Source organism: Thermobia domestica, chromosome 3 (genome assembly GCF_964235325.1).
Source record: "Thermobia domestica chromosome 3, izTheDome1.hap1.1, whole genome shotgun sequence".
Lineage (NCBI taxonomy): Eukaryota > Metazoa > Arthropoda > Insecta > Zygentoma > Lepismatidae > Thermobia > Thermobia domestica.
In genome coordinates, this window is record NC_137456.1 from 267,346,934 (window position 1) to 267,364,572 (window position 17,639).

Genomic DNA, 17,639 nt, shown 5'->3' on the forward strand with positions numbered 1-17,639 from the left:
ATATTTCTTTAAAGCTCTTAGTAAGAAATTTTGGTAAGTCCCACTCTTCATTATTTTAGATTTTAACCGTATGTTCTATCTTCCGGCTTCATCTCGGGGTAGGGAAAATTTATTTATTAGCAAGGCAGACCCTGTCGAGTGGTCAGAGAGAAACACAACTGAATTATTACGTTGTAAAAGATTAGCTGTGGATCCTGAATGCGCCGATGATTTTTTTATTAAATCTCGACAAGAGTATATTATTCAATATTATGTTGAAAATAATGTGTTTAATATATTACGTGTTTTGGAAAGTTACTTAATAATAAGAAAATTTATTTCGTATTTCCATGTTACTGTATTATTGCTTTATGTTTGGAGTTGACCAACAAATTGATATTGTGTCGTTTAAATGTTGCATTTTGAATGTTTGAATAATGAAAATAATACGTTATTAAAAGTTATTTTGAAAGTTAGCTATAAGTAAGTACATATACGCATAAAAATATTTACTTTTTCATTTAATATTTCATTTTCTTTAAAATGATAAAAATTAAATATACTTAGTATAACATAATAAAATGTTTAGTTTAAGATGTAATAACACGAGTCAGACACTTGCATATACAAAAAAGTTGAAATTTTATGATTTACATAATGCTGTATGAGATATATGGGTCATTCAAAATGAATAAATATAATATGAAAATTATATATAGGTTATATAAAATGAAAACATAATATATGATCAATATATTAATCAATTTGTGTTAAACTATTGTGGTAGAGCAAAGACATTATTTTGCGAAAAAAGAGCCCATTTAAGATGAATAGCCCTTAAAAACAAATAGCCCATTAACGTTTGTGTAAAGTGTTAATGAACCGTAATATTTCAAGTATTAATAGTGCAAGGAGGAAAAGGAGTAATCACCAGGAAAAGAAATTTTAAGAAGAGTAATATCTCAAGATTCCAGAATTCTGAAAATCTTCGAAGAAGATCATCGTCCCTCCCCCGCGCCATTTGTGAGCGTGCGTCCTCCCTCACTCCCATTCCATTTGCTTAAATTCCCCACTCAGCTTCATCTGAAGTGGAATTAGGCTCTTTACACTATACGTTGACACAAACCTTATATTATGTTGCTGTTTGTTCAATTTGTTGGCAATGCTTTGCTTGGTGACTCCCCATTACGTACTCAAGAAACAAAGAGGTGTGAAGTTGTTATGATGTTATAAAAAGTAGTTAAGTGAAATTCAATGCAATCGACGTTTATTCCTGCGGTTCTTGGTACTTTGATTGCGTTATTTTAATGGCAAACATGTATAAAACTCATTGGTGTGCATTTTACCTATAAATGAATATTTCGCATTAATATTTTAATATTTCTCCTTGTCGTCAACAGGCGTAGGAAGATAGACGCTTTGTGCTGAAGGCGCGAAGATTGCCATTGGGGCGACATCATGGTTCACATAAGCAAGCGTGTATATTAATTACCATGGAAATCCGTGACAAAGTTTATAATCCTTCATGCTGTAGCAAAATATATCTTATAAACAGTTTCTCAAGGAAGTGAAGTTTCACGGAGTAATTTTTTACTGAACGCTCAGATAAAACGTCCAGTGCTTATAAATCCGAAATGGCTGAGAATAAAAAGATGAAACAAAAACTGAGATAGGAAAATGTCATAAAGCGCATCACACGGTGTTGTTGTGGTGACCCCCAGGGCCCTCCTTCAAGGGGGCCCAGGGGCCAACTTCAAATTTTCAAATAGGAACATGTATTGAATCATACCTCATTCAATAGTACTTGAAAAACGAAACAACTTTTGTAGGAAACAATTTTCGATTTGGGCCACTGTTTTCAAAATGGCCGCAAAAAGTGGGTCATGTATCAGATAAAACGTCCAGTGCTTATAGGCCTAAATCAGAAACGGCTGAGAATAGAGAGATGAAACAAAAACTGAGATAGAAACAATGAAAAAGCATATCAAGTGGTGTTGTTGTGGTGACCCTCAGAAAACTCCGTGAATGGGGCCCAGGTGCCAACTTCAAACTGATACAGGACTTTTTGCGGCCATTTTGAAAACGGTGCCCCAAATCGAAAATTGTTTCCTACAAAAGTTGTTTCGTATTTCAAGGACAATTGAATGAGGTATGATTCAATACATGTTCCTATTTGAAAATTTGAAGTTGACCCCTTGGCCCCCTTGAAGGAGGGCCCTGTGGGTCACCACGACAACACCATGTGATGCGCCCTATGACATTTTCCTATCTCAGTTTTTGTTTCATCTTTTCATTCTCAGCCATTTCGGATTTATAAGCACTGGACGTTTTATCTGATATAGGACCCACTTTTTGCGGCCATTTTGAAAACGGTGCCCCAAATCGAAAATTGTTTCCTACAAAAGTTGTTTCGTTTTTTAAGTACTATTGAATGAAGTATGATTCAATACATGTTTCCATTTAAAAATTTGAAGTTGGCCCCTGGGCCCCCTTGAAGGAGAGCCCTGGGGGTCACCACCACAACATCATGTGATGCGCCCTATGACATTTTATTATCTCAGTTTGTGTTTCATCTTTTTATTCTCAGCCGTTTCGGATTTATAAGCACTGGACGTTTTATCTGAAACACCCTGTATATATATATATATATCTGAAATAATACAATTTAGTGTGAAATGAACAAACCGACTTAAAAATCGATTGTGAACAATGTGTGTGATTAAACAAAGAATGCTCCACGGAGTAGCGAAATTAATGATATAAATACCTCCTATAGTCACGCAGTTTCTCAATATTATCATTCTGGTAAAAATTATAAAGATATTTTATAAAAGCACGACTCAGTTGTAACTTAGTGATTATGCATCGCGGACATCTACTACGTACTCGTTCGAGAACAAATCCGTACAGTGAATTGCCCCAATATTTCTGAAAATATAGTAAAAGATTTGTAGCGATAGAAATTTATCAATGTTACTATGATTTAATTGTATCTCAAATAATTTCCAAGCAGGAGGTGCGAGGTAATGCAATGCAGAAAGAGACAGAAATTCATCATCTTCGGAATTAGAAGACAAAGCTGCAAGGAATTCTTCTACATGGAGTTACTCTAAGTTCCCCCCACCTAAATCCCCTGTTATTGATGTGTAGTGCAGTGATGTGTTAAGTGCACCAAAGTGTGCTAGGTGTTCGTATATCACCAATCTCAAAATAAGCTGGCAATATTATATAATATCATTTTAAATTAATCCTTCGTCATTTTTTATTTTTTTTATTATATATCAAAATGGTCTAGAAGGTTCTGAAAAATACATTGAACTAGAGTTATCAATAGAAATACATTGATAAAAGGTGCACGTAAGTAAATGTAACATGTGAATTACCTTTTGATCAAATACAATTTATCGTACGTATTTGTTTTGTTTTCAGTTATATTTTCCGTGTTTCTTAGATGAATCACCACAGGAATTCTTAGTGTTATGTACAGGTATTTACGTACACTCTGCAAGCATAAAAGATTGACGCGTCAAGGATGGTTGGTATACGCGAGTGCAACCTAAGTGTCAGTTTATTTTAGTTTTTGATTTAATTAAGAGCCACGCATGATTCTAACCTAACCACTACCATCTGTAGAGTGAAGTACTTGTTCCCTCTAACCACTAAATCAACTGTAAATACAAACACCAATAGTCCGAACATGGGAAACCGAACCCGGACGGTCATAAAGTCTTATTTAATTTTTAAAAATCTCAGGAGGAAAACGTACTGGTTAAATCAGGAAGTCAGTTATAGTTTTCTAACTTCTCCTGGACGAGTTGAAAGTCCCATTGTCGTAGTATAGAAGTGTTTAAAACTTTTTATTGTGTTCTCTCACCCCTGAGTTTACTTCTGTTCTAACCCAAGGGTAATATATGATTCTAAAATTCCCAAGGATGTTGGGCAGTTTTAAAGGAAAAACTCGATTACTCGTTTTTCTTACTTTGAAAATTAATTTGGAAACGGGAAATTTATGGTATAATATGGATATGTATAATTTATGGAATAATCTAACCTAATCTAACCTAATCTAACCTAATCTAACCTAATAATCTAACCTTTTCATGTAAAGTACATTGGAAATGGTCTCGATAGTGGTAAGTGTAAGAAATTCCCAGGAAAGTAAGGTATAACATGCAATTCACACAGTTTTTTATGTGTAGGTGATTATAATCAACATGATGTAAATATAACAAAAATTAGAAATAATGAGGATTTTTTTAAGAACTCAATTTCTACATGTTTTTTTGTATGAGATTTTATTTACCACCATCTTTTTCAAACTCTGTAAACGCTTCTCCCACTTTTTATTTTTAAGAAACTAGGGAAAACTGAAGAAATATTAGATTTTTGGAAAGTGGCTCATATAGTTGAAATGGAACTCTATGGTGTGAACGAGAAGTTTTCAGTAATTCATTTCTAGTTGAGATATTTGAAACCGCAGCCTATGACGTTGCCATTTTTGAGCAACCTAACATCTGAATTCAGGTGGCTGTCTAAAAAGTTCTTAGTTTTATTGTAGAGTTCCATGACCACTATTAGTCTTACTTGCCAAATGTCTTCTATTTTTTCTTTTTCGCAATTTTCAAAATAAAAATAGGTTGCAGCTGACGTTTAGAACATTAAAATGTTATCCAATAGACATCCCGTTAATAATCCCATAGTCACCCCCATTGTAGTCGATACGTGGATACTGGTCGTCCAGCCAAAATCCCATGTACATTAGGAGAACGAAATTTGTAGCTCCATAATACACAAAACGTTATTCAATCAATATCCCACGTTGAAACCTATGTCATCGTAACAAAGCATTTTTCACGTCCCATTGTTATCACACAATTTACTATTGAGTATCCCGTTGAATGTCCCGTGGAGGTCATGTGAATGTCTCGGGTGAAAATTCGGATAATCCCGGAATATACCGTTATTCATTGCAGGATCATTCTTTGACGACCAGTGGACATCCATGTGGTATATGGAATAGTCGATTCACATCTCATTGTTATCTCAGAATTTACCAATAGACATCGCTTTGTAGATCCGTTGAATAACCCGTATCCCGGGATACTAGCGGACACCTGGACCTCCTGCTGAAATCCTGTGGAAGCCTTGGAACAAAATTCGGATAATCGCAGGATGTCCCGTTGTTCGTTGATGGCTCAATCTTCGATTTCCCGTGGATGTGCTTATGCTATGTATGTCTGCTGGTTGTTTCACTTATCTCCAACACAAATCAAAAAATAATAGTTATCAGAGGAAAGCAGACATTTAAAAAACAAGAAAAAGAACGATGATTTATGTAGAAAAATTTCACAGAGAAAAATGATTTTTACAACACTAACTTATCAAATCGAATTGAATAATTTATGAATATTGAGTATGTTTGTATATTTTGCCATATGGAAGCTTAAATAAGGAAATAAATATTAATCAATGGTAAGATAATAATAACATTTTATATTGGTCCATGAATAGTGAGTGGTGTTCCTATATTGAAATAAATTTATGTTATTCTAAGGAATTACACAAAGACCTCAAAGATTTACCACTTGCTACTAAAAGTTAAATACGAATTAATAGTAAAATTCTAAAGTGTTTTTAACAGATTATAAAAATATGTTCTAAATTAAAGACTACTAAAATTTTGGTTAGATCGTTGTGTACTATTACAAAAAGTATAAAAATGTTATGATTTCGTGAACCCAAAAGGGTTGTTCCGCATATGAAAGAGAAATCTAAGAGTCGTCCAAATTCAGACACTGAATATCAAAAATATTTTTAAAAGTCACATAGTAACGCTGTCTATGGGAAAACCATGGTATATGTTCCGAACCGAATTGATACTAAATAGTTGAATAATGAACAAACATGTAAAAAGATGATTGCAAAACAACAATTTATAAATTGCGTAAGGTTAGAGGAAAATCTTACATTATTTCACATGCATAAAATTCTCAAAAATTAAATAAACCAATTTATGTTGCCCAACAGTATTGAGTTTTAAAAGTAAAAATGCATAAATTTCATTGTAATGTAACAAGAAAACTTTACGAAGAAGAAATAAATATTGTTTATATGAACAGTGATACATGTATTTATTTTATTAAAACTGATGATGTTTATGACTATAAAAGGAAATGATTAAAACGTTTCATACTTTGAATTATCCACAACGCAAACAAAGTAATATTTCGATAAAACATTATGAAAATCGTAAAACGAACAACGAAATGGAAGGCATACCAAATTAGTGGATACGCTTGTTTACGAGCCAAATATTATTCAACAAAAGATGTTAATAACAAACAACTGAGTAAATGAAAAAAGTTTTAAAATACTGCTGAAATCTAAATCACATTTGAAAATTACGAATCTGGCTATTTGAGAACCAAATTATTCAAAAACACAATATGAATTTCAATCAGAACACCATAATTTAACTATTCATCTAGTAGCAAATTTTGAATTTGTCTCATATGATTATAAATGACAAATTATGATCTGTGAAATACACACACTTCGATTGGGTTATAATAAAGAAACATAATCGGTGAAACGTACACGTCTATCTTATTAAAAATGTATATATAAACACAAAATTTGAAATATTATGTTATAATTGCTGGAACATTTTATTACTAAAACCTTGCGATTTTTGTACAACAGCAGCAGTAATAGTACTATTATTAATGAATATAAAATATCCCAATAAAAATCGAGAACAAATATTTGCTGAGCTGAAAAGAGGATAACTACAACACAGCACTATCCTCAAATACCTTTTATAGCTAAAGAAATTGATGATATTTGGGAAGCTGATTTAATGGAAATTTGAAATGTCCAGAGAGAATTAATGGAAACGTCTAATGTTTACTAGCTGTAATACACACGATAGGTACGTACAGAAAACGTTTTTTTTCCCTTGGAATGTGTCAGTCCTCTTACAGTCATGAAGGCAATCAATAGAATAAAATCAAATTCTACTGGAGCTGACCAAATTAGTATTGAATTTATTTTTATAAAATGCCTTTTTTACGACCGAATTAGCACAATCAGCTCAAGATTGATGCAAAAATTTTCAGGCTTGAAAGATTTTTTTTCATTGTATTGCAAAATATTCTTAACGCCTACTAAAAAACTAAATTTCTGAAAAGGCAATAGATTTTGGTGATATGGTAACAGATCTTGTAGTAATGAAATAAGGATGCATCAGGTTTGCAAACGGTTCCTACTGCATGACTTTCAGCTAGTGCGTGTCAGTGAATTTTAACTATGGCAACAATCTGAATATCTTGGTTGAGTGTGACATGTTGAGAAAGCAACTAATCATATCCCCACAAAGCAGAAGAAGCCAACTTTTCTACTACTATAAAAGTATGCGTAAAGAATAGTATCCAACTTTGAGCTTTAAAACAGTTAAAGTATTAGGTTCAAGTCTTTACTTGAAATACCACGAATAAAGTAAAAACACGCGATAGGATCTTTTTACTTTAGCCTCGTATTACGAAGAAGAAGCTCCCTAGTACAGATTGAAATTTAACTGCCGGAATCCAACATCACCTTGTACTCTTTCTGTCCATTTTAATCTCTACACAAGGTAAAATCGTATCAATAACAATAGGCGTAGTAAAATCATTAGCAATAAATGCTTGTCTTCTTCTATTCCCTGAACTATTTGCTCTATTTAAAACGCCAAATTATTCGAACTATCATTTCTTTGTACCGTATTGTACTGTAATGTTTGGCAGGGCACTGTGTATTATTGTTCGTGTGAGACGTCCTACAATGTTAGGTGCGATTGTTATGCTTGTCCATGTAAACAACAGAAGTGCTCGTAGTGAAACTCATTCTGTTACTAGTATTATTATTCATGTCACTCTTATATTGAGATGGATGAGATGAATAATAAGAGTTACCTTTCTGTTATACCAGAATACGATATACATACTTATTACTGTATTCTTTCCCAGCGGGTAACATTGACATCCAAAAGTGCAAGTTTTTAAATTTTTTGCTGTTGCTAATCGAGAGGAAATCAAACGTTAGAGCTATCATGAACAAAATATCAGCTATCTTTGCGATAAATTCCGGTATGCTGAGTTGTAAAACTTCTTTAGATTTTACTCTCACTATAGTTCGATATATAGTTCTATAGTTCACAATTAACTCAGCTGAATAAAAATAATGTTATGTTGTTGTAATAAAAATTAACACAAGGCCTTAACCGACTTGAGCGATTTATTACATGCAAGTTTGAAGTAAGAAATCGACAACACTAGTTAACAAAGGTTTTGTTACATAAAAGGAAATACCTGTTCTTAAAGGAACTTTTTGCGCTGAATTCGAATATGCACTCGGATTTTCTCCATCACGTACGATTTTCCCGTAACTGAGGGATTTTCGGGAAAATCCCTCAAAAATTTCCCTTTTCGTTTATTTTACACCCCAAGATCTTGTCCCCTTGCATATACTAACATAGAAATTATACCTAAGTATACTTTGATTCATATTTAACAAACCCTCCAAGTTTCGTAATAATCGCTTTATTCTTTCTAGAGAAATAAATATGTTTGTATGTATACTGTGTGTACTGTTTATTGCACCTTATAGTAATGCTTTCAGATCTCTTAAGTTGTGGTAAAACGTTTTGCTTTATTACCACAAACACATATATAAAATATAATACAATATAATTTACAAGTGTGACAATTTACCATAAACAATAATACAAATGTACCAAAAGGTCATGAAAAGACAATCAAAACTATCACAATATATGGAACTTCCATTGGGTTACAAAAACGTACACTACTTCCTTCTTTTGTAAGAAATGTTGCATTCTCTAACAAGACCCCAACAATAGTCCCCCATCATTGAAGGATCCCATCGTCCCTGGTACCTTTTCTCCATTGCCATTATATCTTGGTGGAATCTTTCCCCCTGTTCGTCGCTGAGAGCACCTAGGTTAGCAGGAAAGAAGCTGAGGTGGGAGTGCAAAAAGTGGATTTTTAAAGACATCCTACAACCCAACTCTTTGTATTTCTGCATCATGTCCTGTACGATTTCTGTGTAACTCTCAGCTTTGTTATTGCCCAGAAAGTTGCGCACAACAAACTTAAATGCTGTCCAGGCAGCTAGCTCAACACTGTTTAACTTGCTGTCAAAGCTATCATCAAGCATTAATTTCCTAATTTGGGGACCAATAAACACTCCCGCTGAAATCTTAGCATCACTCAGGTTAGGGAACTTACCTCGCAAATACTTGAAACCTTCACCAGATGTGTCCATGGCTTTGGCAAAGTTTTTCATAAGTCCTAACTTGATATGAAGTGGCGGTAGTAATATCTTATTAGGATCTACCAAAGGAGCGTATTTGACGTTGCATTCTCCAGGTACGTAATTCACTCTAGGTTCAAATTCCTTCACTTCATAATGTTTGTCATCAGCTCGGCTATCCCATAAACATAAAAAACATTGGTACTTCGTGTAACCGCACTGCAGTCCTAATAAAATAAGAACTACCTTGAGATCACAACATATTTGCCAACAATGGTCCTTGTAATTTATAAGATTTAGTAAAGTTGACATGGTGTCATAGGATTCCTTAATCTTCACTGAGTGCGGAAGTGGCATAGAAGGTTTTTTATTTCAATTATGTAAAAGGACAGCTTTAAGGCTGACCTTTGACGCGTCGATAAATAACCTCCATTCTTCTGGAACGTAAGGAATTCCTAGCTCCGCCATCAACCCATTTATATCCGTACATACGCACACATTATTTTGCATTGAGAAATAGCTTGAAAATTGAACATGTCTTTTCCTGTACACTGATATGTTCGTTTCTGCATCCAATAAGTTCCACTGCTGGAGCCTTGATCCCAGAAGTTCCGCCTCTTGTTTTGTCAGGTGCAAATCACGGACTAGGTCATTAAGTTCACATTGCCGGATGAAATGTGGCTCGCGAACACAGTCAGGGATGAACGTTGGATCCTTAGATGTACATGTTGATGTCGATGGTTCATCAAGGTCATGATCATCATCAGAGTCTTTTGGCCATATCTCTTCCCAGTTGGTAGGGGGCTCGGGAAGTGGAAGTTCTTTTGAATTCTGTTACATTTGATAACAAATATTGATAACCATTTCATGAACAAAACGAAAAAACTTGGAGAATTGTATATACAGTGAAACCTCCCTTAACGGACACCTCTCAATAACGGACACCTCTATAATACGGACATATTTTTTTGTCCCGGCAAAAATATATGTTCTCTTACGGAACAAAACCCTCCCTTTTACGGACACTCTCAGATACGGACGCGGACAGTCCGTGTTCCCCCCAAACGTTTCAATAACCTCTTCATAACGGACAGGAATTATTCTCGGTTCTGCGATATATTACAGTAGACAGAAAAGTCTTTTCCCCACAGGTGTATCTATCATGAGTCTAAACCGGTGAACCATCAAACAGAACAACTTCAAGGTGAACTTGAAATTATTTTTTTCTGCTCTCAATAAACTACTTTCTGGTGGAAATCATAGAAAACCTTCAATAAGTAATAACACTCATGTAGGGTCATTCGTGTGACCAAGAATTCTATACGAAAGATCTTCCCTTCCCTAACAAATTTCGTCCTTTTTCCTCTGGGCATTGAATTTTTCCCGACAATTTCATAGATAACAAAATAAACGCTGTTTGCTTTACAATAACATTTTCAACGAACAATATTTCCTCCTACTTTTTTGGAAAAGTAACATTTTTCTTTTAATTACGATACTGGAACAAGTCTGGGTTGGAGTTTTCAAGCAATCCTTTTTCACTTTTTCTAAGAAGATATTCTTTGTGATTGGGCTGAGTCAATAAACATATGTAATCACAATAACTTGCTTTTTCATCCATTCCGCCAGTACACAAACATACATACATACACACACATATTTTTTCCGCAACTGTACTGATGATTTTCAGAGGACCTTGCCAATGAGTTTAACCGGTGAGTTGATTCCTAACGCATCTTTTGAGAAGGTTCTGAGAATTTGAAATAAATTAAAAATGCTTTCCCTCCCACTTTCCCCTCCTATGTAGGAATTAAATTATTACTATACACGCATTATCTTTTGCAATATACGAATATATTAACACATTCCAAGCAATAATACTATTTAACAGAAATCAATTTCTTCTTCATCCCTCCCAGTAATTCAAATACATACTAAATAGAGTATTTTCATATTGAATTTTACGTAGTTATGCTCATACAGAATGTATTTGCTGTATTTTACTGCATACAGTTACCGTTGCTAGAAATTAAATTACTGGAACCTCTCTGTAACGGACATCTCTCAGTAACGGACAAAAATCCATGTCCCATTGGTGTCCGTTATTGAGAGGTTTCACTGTATATGTATTAAGACTGTACGTTTAAAAAAATATACGTTGGAAGTACATTCTATTTTTAAATAACGTTTCTAATTCACAGAGAGCAATACAAGTGTGTTGTTTACTGTTGTAAATATTCATTTTTATGTCTGTGTTTGTAGTAATAAAGCAAATCGTTTTTACCCCAACTCAGGAGATCTGAAAGCATTACTATCAGGTGCAATAAACAGTGCACACAGTATACATACAAATATATTTATTTCTCTAGAAAGAACAAAGCGATTTTTACGAAACTTTTAGGGTTTATTAAATATAAATCAAGGTATACTTAGGTATAATTTCTATGTTACTATATGTAAGGGGACAGGAGCTAGGGGAATAAAATATCTGAAAAAGGGAAATTTTTGAGGGAATTTCCCGAAAATCCCTCTGTTACGGGAAAACTGTACGTGATGGAGAAAAACCGAGTGCATATTCGAATTCAGCGCAAAAAGTTCCTCTAAGATCAGGTGATTTTTCTCATGTAACAAACAAAAAGTTTAAATTTGTTAACTAGTGCAATGATTCGAATAAGAAATCAATCTGTTTCAAAATGGAAATTGCTTTATCAAAACTAAGTAGAGGTCTAACTTACTGTAAATATAAGTCATTATGTTCTCCTGCTCCCTCTCAACAATAGAACTAATTACTTGCTAATTTACATTTGTAACTAAAAAACAACGTTATTATTAATCTCTTAATGCCAATATGGGATAAGTACAGGAATTTGTATGTCCTAGTTAGTGCTAGAAACAAAATATTATCACCTTTCTGTAAATGATAGGGAAGATAATGACGCTTCTTGGTTGCACTAAATTCGAAAATGACATAGTTTGATTCCAAATATTCAAAAAAAAAAATTATACAACATCTAAACCATACTAGCGTTGGCTCAGTTGTAGAGCGTTCACCTCTTGTGCTTGCGATCCCGGATTCGATCCAAGCCCCCACCAAGTGAACTTTGTGGTGGAAAAATACCGTGTGCGTGCGTTCATTCGGGGTTCTCCCGTTTCCTCCCACTTTATTTATTCCACCATTTCATTCATTACTCATCATCACCTCTCCTTTATACTAACCGGCATAAGCGTGGGACGTAAAACTCAAAAAATTCATTTCATTTCTCCTACTGGTTACGTCATCTAATGCTATAGATACAGCTAGGTAGGTCACGAGTTAGAACAGATACAGCTGATAATTTACTAGTTGAAAGAATACGAACATTTCTTCCAAAATTTGTAAGTATACATTATGTGACATATGACTCATATAGGATGTCCATATACAAATGCATGTAGTATATTGTACAAATAGCTATTGATTTTGTTTCCAAAAAATATATTTTTAAATTTAAGTCGAGTATATTTGTATATTTTCCACTCATGTTATACAGAAACGTATATATTGGAAGAATTTTTATCAATATACATTTAGGTATATAAGATTTCACATTCTGCTACATACACATGTATATTATATATTCTACAAGTAAAGATTTCTGACAATAATCAAATTATATCAATCACCACTACACGATAATTGAAAGAAAATACTGTCTCAGATACATAGTCATGCTTACATATTTCCTGGATTATGAATAATAGTTCTCATACGCTCAATGTGCAATTCTCTCAATCTAGATAACGTTTCCCACCAGATCCTACATGACAGTTCTTGCACAGTGTAATCGTGTGTTCACCGCAGATAGCCTGTAGGCACTTAACACACCTTGCAGCCGTTTTTTCTGTTTTTCTGTAACTACCCTACGTAACGTTATAAAACATTATAATCTCTGGCTTAAGTTTGTCACATGATGTTGCATCAATTTCATCACCATCGTGCATACTCAAGATAAGTATAAAGTTTCTGTATTTCCGCGGCACGTAAGAGACAATCATTGCTTCTTCTCCAAAGGCAAACAGGCTGCTATATTCCAGCCTTGATCTTGTGTTCACCATTATCGGTGGGATTTCCTTCTTTCTCAGAGTGACAACAACTGAAAGGTTGTATTTTCTGACAAATTCATTTACATGTCCAACAAGAGAAAACCAATTATCAATTGTAATATTATGTTCAGTGATCATAAGTGGCTTTACCAATCGTTTCATTACATTACCTAGTGAATTCTCGACACTAAACGGTCCATCGGGCTGTTTTCCCGTATATATTTCCATATTACTCGTGCAAAATATACGCGAATTGGCGAGAGCAAATATTTTGATACAATACTACAGGGTACTTAGGCATATATTGTAGAAAAGAACAAAGTCCCAGAAAACGTTCGAGTCTCTCGTCTAGAGTTACATACTTACATGTACTGTACGACTTCTTACACTTCAACCACAAAACCCTCAAACTACTCCCTGATACGAGCTAGTTTGTCGTGTACTTTTCTTTTGGATCGCTTTTTAATTTCATCAAAGCGCATAGCTCACAAAAGAAAACAAAATCTGTTACAACGGATCACTTTACGAAAATGTTCTGTTCCTGTGCTGTGTTTTCCATAAATCTCAAACCTCCTGGTGAGAAGATTTCATTTGGCCTGCTAAATAAAGATACCGATCAATGCTTTCATCTCACTAGAACCAGTGTATAAAACATCTTTCTCGACAAAATTTTTCTCTCATTTCTGCCAAATTTTATGTTAGTATATGCTGTCAACGTGTCAATCACATTATCCGGAAAGAATAATTGAAAACATTCTACTACATTTTTAGCTTTTTTGCGTCATATTTTTCGCCAGGAAGTTGGAGAACGATGTTCTTTTTACTCCTGAGGCAAGCTTTTGGGCCAGCGTGGCATTCCACCAAGTCACATTGTCGGGACAAGAAATCACTTCACCATTTATTGTTTTCTTGTCTCCTTTTCAAGCTGAAGTTTCATTTGCTCTGTCGGGGTCACTGTTTTCAGGTTCTCCTGCACCACTGATTTCATCATCCGACGGTGGAACCCACCACTCAGAATTTGGTTCCAATGTACCTCGGTGTAGAGAATCCTAATCGGAGTCATCGAAAACCTCCAACAAACATTGTGTAATTTGCATGTCACGTTTAGTCATTGTAAATTCCCAAAAAAATGTAAAAAAAAACATACAACGCAGCTAGTCGCGGGTGAGCGGCGCGCTCACTGTTATTGTCTATCTATACAAAACAATCGCTTTCACTGAAATAACACATCATAACCACAACACACTTACTTCGCATATGACCAACATTCTATCAGGAAGGTAGATGGCAGCACACTCAACAGGGCTGAAATTCAAGCAATTGGCAGCAAAATAAAAGACGTAAGTAAGCGACGCGCTCGCCCGAGATGATTGACGAGTTAACGTCCCTTCCGCGTTATTTATTCTTTCATCGACGATTTCTTCCATGACGTTGAAAAGTGTAGACTACGTACATTAACTATTCAAAGATGGTGAATATAATGCAGACAAAGAATTAATCTGTTGTTTTATTGTTTAAGAAATTCGATATGATTAAGAAACTCTCGATATAAGACGATAAACAGCAAGAAAATTTCCTTCTTGGTAATGTAAATGAATATTAGAGGAAAAACAAATGTAATGCGACTTCAACATTAATAAGTGACGTTTTCATTTATTTCAATTCAAAATAAAACATGGGAAATAAAATAACTTATAATGTGTGCAAATACATAACAGTTAGATACATCTTTACAATAATAAAAGGTTCGAAGAGAAATGGGTACAATAGAAGAGGTTTTATGAAAGTATTACCAACTTGTCCAAACTCTTCAAACAAAATAAATAATATTGATAATAAGGGGATGGACAATAAGGAGAAGGGGGAGGTGAAATGATAGAACACTTCCCGAGTTTTGCCTGCGAAAAACAAGATGTCATTACGTGAATTAGAAGAAAGTCACTATAGTCACTATGCTGACAATAGTAATGTAAATATTTTTTATAAATTAATTCCAAGTGAAAATATAGTAGATGTTGTAAAAATTATTCCACACATACACTGGGATCCATTTGCGTTACTATTAGCAAAATTTAATATACTATATAGCTAATCCTCAAAGTACAGAATATATTCTGAAGCTGACAGCTGCTACGGATTTCAAGAAGAAGAGAAGGAAATAAAGAAACCACTACGTAAACAAAAAGTTGTAAAGAGATGACATGATTATAGAACATGTAATTGCTGACACTCATTCATGAGTTTCTATAATAAAATATAACAATAATAATATTTAGCTATAACACTATATTATAAAGTTCCCTCATTTGTCTATACATAACAGAACAACGATTGATACATATATTGAAAATTATTCACATCAGGCAAAGATTGGATATAATGTATATATAGAAGCATCCTTTGAAAAGGGGCATCCTATTGGTAGTTTTCTAGGTAGTATATTTCGTATTATATTTCCATGAAAAACATGGTGCAAAACTGTTGGTAAATAGATGTTACGTTCAGTAACTAATGTCGCGTGAGATGTACTGGATTACAATAGATCTGTTGACGAGGCTTTAAAATCACAATGCCAAGAAGACAACAGTAATGAAATAATGAAGCTCAAAATATAATGAATCAGATACTAAATGTAAGGGGAAAGAGAAATGTTTGTTTTGCACCCACAGATGTTAAGAAAAGGACTCGTCAGAACATTATAACAAGTTGGTGATATTATATTGTAAGTTAATCATAAAGATGAAATATTAAATTTATTCCTACAATTGAAAGTTGAATGATTAGTAAAACGAATTGATGATAGCGGAGAAAGAAACTATCTAGGAGAGAATATAGACATACGCATATATCTTCCATATGAGCCACAGTACTAGGTATTTGATCATATACAACAAGAAAATATTGCACTTGTCCATCATCACGTTATCATAGCGTACAAAAATCGTTACCTACACAGACGTACATTTAGAGCAATATTGTAGAAGCAGAGCTAGGAAGGGATACTGTTGTTTCACTGTTACGTATAATAAATACAAATTTTAAATAGTTCATATTTTTCAAAATCCTTATTGTGTTAAATTACAACGGATACAGCCTATGAGGTTATTATTGATTTAAGAGATAGTACAAGTAATAATCTTCCTCTCAAATCTGACATTGTATGTCAAAAATGACACTTTCACTGTCTTGTATAATAAGTATAAGAAATTAAGCAGTAATCTAGTGAGAATATTAAAGCTGAAAAAAGTGACAATGTACGAAATCAAAATATGATCTACTTGAGGATATGACTGCTGAAACGAGAATTATAAGTGATAAAATTGTGCCGTATAAATCTGTGACGTCAACATCAGAAAATTCTCGGAGAGTATGTAGTTCTAGATTAGAGTTATGATGATGTTGATTTAACGTATAAGATGTACATATTACCTAGGTAAATATAAAATTATTATAACTGAAGGTTTTAATTACGTGGCTGCTGATAAAAAATAACATGTAAATGGTTTTCTCATGGCAACGTTCAGCTGTGAAAAATATATTTAAATAAACCACCTATCTATCTATCTATTCTACTCATATCCATATCGATTGCATTGAAAACCTGTTGAATTATAATACCAATGCAAAAACAACCTATCGTCAGACCTGAATGTTTTCTGAAAGATACTGTTGGTAACACTGCTATAGCAATATAGATTTTAAATAATATCATCTTCTCACAGATTTAAATCAGCCCTTTGAATTAATGATCTATTTTGCTGTTCATAGCCTTTTATGTTTAAGATCTACTATGTTACATAGGGGTTGGAAAAAGAGGTTGGAAGGGAATGATTTTACCATACCTGATCAAATCACTGCTATGTTAATTGGGTGCTGTGAAAGGTGGTCTTAGCTTTTCATGTGTAATAGGGGTTGAAAACAATGCTTGTCCCCTTTTTGTGTAGTCTCTGCTATAATCAATAGTAATTGAAGAAAGCCGCACTATATTATCACCATAGAGAAAGGGTTCATAAAGAACAAGAAATTAGTAGATCTGGTTACGAGAATCACTAAAAATCCGATAAAGACTGAGCCAGATTGCTAGTTTTTGTATTGATGATAATAACAAGTCTTCAAGTAATGTTTAAGTGAAGGAAAAACAAAAGTAAGAATTAGCGAATTAGTATGAATGAAGTTCACCTGACATCCTTCTTTTGATAAGAGCTATCTATAATGGCCAACAATCTCCAATTTAATATCCAAGTTGGTTCTATTTAAGAAGTCCA

General features: G+C 33.9%; 1 protein-coding gene across 1 annotated transcript in view; it reads right to left on the reverse strand.

Moving 5' to 3' along the window:
• The window catches only part of LOC145681644 (uncharacterized), a 255,102-nt gene that overhangs the window by 18,148 nt on the left and 219,315 nt on the right, over positions 1-17,639 (reverse strand). The gene's annotated exons all lie outside the window — the stretch shown is intronic.